We start from the raw sequence: 5,272 nt of genomic DNA on the forward strand, positions 1-5,272 counted from the left end.
CCCATTTTTATTTCTTTAACTATTTAAGCTTTCTCTCTCCACCATATAAATCCCTTCAATTATCCATGATAACATTGGGTAAAATCCATGTGCTGGACAAGTGTCGAGTGTGTAAAATTATAATTTTGCCCCTGGAATGACAAAATTACCATTTTACCCCTATGCTCTGAAAAATACTGGGATCACAATTTTTTTTCACTTCTCATCCTCAAATCATACTCCAATAAATCAAATGGGGCAAAAAAAAATCTTTTCTAAAAATTTTCATTTTGTCCCTAGGTGGCAAATGACCATTTTACCCCTGGATAGTGAAATTTTCAGTTTGACTCCAAATTGATTCTCAAACTCCGAAGTACCATTTTGTGTCATCCATGGACTGTGAAGCTCTTAATCTCACCTTAAAATTCCTATTTGATCTAGTTCGAGGCTTAAATCAACTTTGTTGTACCTATAGGTACAATACCTACTATTGTAAATTTTTCTAGACTCTCCTAGCATGCAATCATGCTATCATCATATGTATGTCATGACAAGCATTTTATAAGGTTAGGCTTTACAGCACTACCCCCCTTAAAATAAAATTTTGACCTCAAAATTTCACTTACCAGATTCCAAGAAAAGATGTGGATATTGGTTTCTCATCTAGCGCTCGACTTCCCATGTCATCTCTTCCATTCGAGCATTTTTCCATAATACTTTCACCATTGGAATACTCTTGTTCCTTAGCACTCGATCCTTTCGATCTAGAATACGTATAGGCTACATCTCGAACTTCAAATCTTCATGCAACTCAATGGAGGGTGTCTCTAGAATGTGAGAGGGATCAGGAACATACTTTTTCAACATCAAGACATGGAAGACATTATGAATCCGATCTAACTCCGGGGGTAATTCAAGTCTATGAGCCACTGGCCCAATCCTTTCAATGATACGAAAGGGTTCAATGTATCTCGAATTGAGCTTTTCCCTCTTTGTGAATCAAATCACACATTTCATTATCCAATAAATACCACAAATTATCACAATAGTATAATCAAATAAGATTTAATACTTGGAATTTTCAAATTATTACCTTTCCAAGGAGAAACCTTAAGAAAAACTTTATCGTCAACTTCAAACTCTAAATCTTTCCTTCGTCTATTAGAATAATTCTTCTGCCTATCTTGAGCTGTCTTTAACCGCTTTCGGAGAACCTTGACCTTGTCATTTGTCAAATCAATCAATTCCACATTAAACAATTTCCTCTCACCCACTTCATCCCAACATAGTGGAGTTCGACACTTCCTTCCATACAAAGCCTCGTATGGAGCCATCCCAATACTAGACTGAAAACTATTATTATACGCGAACTCCACCAATGGCAAGTGTCTGTCCCAACTCCCAATAAAGTCAATGATACAAGCCCGTAACATATCCTCCAAGGTCTGAATAGTCCTTTCAGATTGACCATCAGTTTGCGAATGAAAGGCAGTACTAAATCACAATTTAGTTTCGAGAACTTCTTGAAATTTAGGCCAAAATCGAGAAGTAAATCGGGGGTTTCGATCTGACACAATAGAAACTGGAACTCAATGTAATCTCACAATCTCATCTATATAAAGTTTCGCCAGTTTCTCAATAGAATACATGCTATGGATAGCCAAGAAATGGGCGGACTTAGTCAATCTATCAACAATCACCCAAATAGCATCCTTCCCACTTTGTGTCCGCGGCAAACCTAATACAAAGTCCATAGTCACGTGTTCCCACTTCCATTCAGGAATCGGTAAAGGTTGAAGAGTACCTGAAGGTTTTTGATGTTTCGCCTTAATCTGTTAGCATGTGAGACATTTTGCTACAAACTCTGCTATGTCTCGTTTCATACCCGACCACCAATAACTTTCTTTAATAGTCCGATACATCTTGGTGTTTCCAAGATGTAAAGCATAGGCGAAAGAATGAGCTTTCTCCAAAATAGCTCGTCTCAACTGATCATCTTTAGGGACATAAATTCGGTCTCTAAGCATCAAGGTACTATCATCACTGAGTCTAAACTCACTAGTTTCTCCATTCTGTAGCTTTTGAACTTCCTGTTTCAACCAATCATCAGCTTTCTGCAATTTTCTAATTTGTTTCAACAATAAAGGTCTCACAATGAAACTAGCAAGTAGGGTTCCATCCTCACCATTATTCAACTGGATCTCTAGAGACTTCATCTCAAGTAACATCGAAAAATAAGAACTCCGAAGTATAGCTAATGAATATGAGGATTTACGACTTAAAGCATCCGCTACAACATTTGCCTTCCTCGGATGATAATCAATCACCAAGTCGTAATCTTTAATCAACTCTAGCCACCGTCTTTGTCTCAAATTAAGTTCTTTTTGGGTGAGCAAATATTTCAAACTCTTATGATCAGTAAAAATCCGACAACGCTCACCATATAAATAATGTCTCCAAATCTTCAATGCGAATACTACTGCTGCCAACTCCAGGTCATGAGTAGGGTAATTCGTCTCATGCTTCTTCAACTGCCAGGAAGCATAAGCTATTACTTTCTCATCCTACATTAATACACACCCTAATCTCAACTTAGATGCATCACTGTATACCACAAATTCTTTTCCATTAACAAGAAGTGTTAAAACGAGAGCGGAGGTCAATCGGTTCTTTAGCTCCTGAAATCGATTCTCACAAACATCATCCCACTCAAACTTAACTCTTTTACGAGTCAAACAAGTTAGAGGAGCTGCTATCAAAGAAAATCCCTGAACAAATCTCCGATAATAGCTGGCTAAGCCAAGGAAACTGCGAATCTCAATTACCGTTCTCGGTTGCTCCCATTGTAAGATTGCCTCAATCTTTTTGGGATTGACATAAATTCCAGCTCCAGACACCACATGTCCCAAGAAAACCACTTCCTTTAACCATAACTCACATTTAGAGAACTTGGCATAGAGTTGTTTCTCGAGCAAAGTTTGCAACACAATGCGTAAATGGGCAGCATGTTCATCATCATTCTTCGAATAAACCAGGATGTCATCTATGAACACTATCACATACTTATCTAAATATGGATGGAACACCCTGTTCATAAGATCCATAAAAGCTGACGCCGCATTAGTCAAACCAAACGACATCACCAGAAAATCATAATGCCCATAACGCGTCCTAAAAGCAATCTTGGGTACATCCTGCTCCTTAATCTTCAACTGATAATACCCAGACCTCAAATCAATCTTTGAAAACACCATAGCACCTCGTAATTGATCAAAAAGATCATTGATCCGAGGTAGAGGGTATTTATTCTTGATGGTCACTTGGTTCAACTGACGGTAATCGATATACAATCGAAGAGTACCATCATTCTTCTTTACAAATAGGACTGGTGCTCCTCAAGGAGAAATGCTAGGGCGAATGAAACCTTTATCCACCAAATCTTGCAACTGGACTTTCAGTTCCTCCAACTCTGCCGGAGCCATTCTATATAGAGGGATAGAAATAGGTGCAGTACCCGAAAGTAAATCAATAGAGAACTCAAGCTCTCGATCAGGAGGTAGTCTCGGTAACTCATCAAGAAATACATCAGAAAACTCACTTACTATTAGGACATTCTCTAATTTAGGTTCCCCCTTTGAAATATTAATCACGTGAGCCAAATAAGTCGAATACCCTTTCTGCACTAATTTTAAAGCTTTAATGGTCGAGATTACACAAGACGGTAATACTCGACGTTTCCTTGCAAAAACATTCTCTGCTCCCTCCGAATTCTGAAGAACAACCTCTTTTCTAAAACAATCTACATTCACCCGATGTGCAGTTAATCAGTTTATACCCAATATCAAATCAAAATCTTGGATCTCTACAGGAATCAAGTCACCCCTAAATTCTTTCTCACCAACCATTACTCCACAATCTCTATAACAACTATTTCTAACTAGCTTTTCTCTTAAATGGGTGTGAACTACAATTTTTTCCTCTAATGGTGACAGGTTTCTATCAGCAATTGATGCAAATGCCATACTCACATATGACCTATCTGAACCAAAATCTATCAAAACATAAGCGTCTTTATCAAATAAATACATGATACCTGTCACTGCTTCAGGTCAAACTTGTGCCTCATATTCCGTCATAGTGAAAACTCTTGTCGAAGTACGAGTCTATTTTCTCGAAGGTGGATATGCCAGGGTGTTACTCTCTACACCAGACTGTATGGCCACTCCCTGCCTCGGTAGTAACCTAGAAGGATCTCTCCTCTGCATATCCGTACAAGTTGGTGGAGATGGAGCAGTTGCAATAACCCGTCTTAGCTGTGGGCACGCACTCTTAATGTGGCCCGGCTGATCACAATGATAACATCGTACTGTCCCCTACACGGCCCAACATGATTCTTCCCACATCTCCTGCATCTATCAAAACCTCCATAACTTTTTCAAGAAGTAGTCATCACAAATCTACTGAATCTTTGAGGCCTCTGCTGTGTCTATGAAAATAGAGGTCGAGGAGATGTCACTGAAACAGAAGTAGTGCTCCCTGAAGCAGATGAGTCTTTGCCCCTTTTTGGTGGCTGATTGGAAGATACACTCGAATTTTTCCTTTTTGCAAACTCGGTCTGAATCCTCCTATTCTTAATTGCGAGCTTCTCAGCCCGTAGAGCCATCTGTACGACCTCCTTATGTGGCTCCCTACTAGTCACTGTCATCCGCTCTCTAATCTCATTACGGAGCCCTTCCTCGAAATAATTGGCCTGATCTTGCTCAGATTTCACCAGATCTACCACATATAACATCAACTCGTTAAAACAAGCTTCGTAGTCTTATACAGTTAAATTCTCTTGTTTCAAACTCAGAAATTCTCTTTTCTTTTCTTTTTGATGGAAATAAGTAAAATACTGACTATCAAATTCTCTTAGGAAGTCTAACCAGATCAAAGGAGTAGTGGAACAGGATTTTATTGAATTCCACCATGTGCGAGCTCTCTTCTCTAATAATCTCGTGGCCACCATCAATTTCAGGTCATCATCCAACCTCATATCAGAGAACGTCTCCGAAACCTGATTAATCCAATCTTTGGCCACGATTGGATCTAACTCACCCGTAAAAGAAACACAACCAAGTTGCCTAGCTTCCTTCCACTTCTTAGCAATAGAGACATCTGGCACTAGTGGTGGAACAGGAGGTGGGGTGGTGGTACTGAAGGAGCAACTGGTGGTACTATAGGAGGGGCTTGACCAGCTTGAGCCTAGCCAGCAATAGCGGTAAAAAAAGTTGTCAATGCCTGAACTTCCTCA

General features: G+C 39.3%; 1 long non-coding RNA gene across 2 annotated transcripts in view; it reads right to left on the reverse strand.

The window, feature by feature from the left end:
- The window catches only part of LOC108661667, a 6,550-nt gene extending 1,948 nt beyond the window's left edge, over nucleotides 1–4,602 (reverse strand). Inside the window, exon 1 of one of the 2 annotated variants that reach the window (XR_001927439.1) lies at nucleotides 4,073–4,602. This is a non-coding gene — a long non-coding RNA (uncharacterized LOC108661667). Of the gene's footprint in view, nucleotides 1–605; nucleotides 961–4,072 lie in introns of those variants that run through there. The other variant, XR_001927438.1, reaches the window with a different exon arrangement.

Source organism: Theobroma cacao, chromosome 4 (genome assembly GCF_000208745.1).
Source record: "Theobroma cacao cultivar B97-61/B2 chromosome 4, Criollo_cocoa_genome_V2, whole genome shotgun sequence".
NCBI lineage: Eukaryota > Viridiplantae > Streptophyta > Magnoliopsida > Malvales > Malvaceae > Theobroma > Theobroma cacao.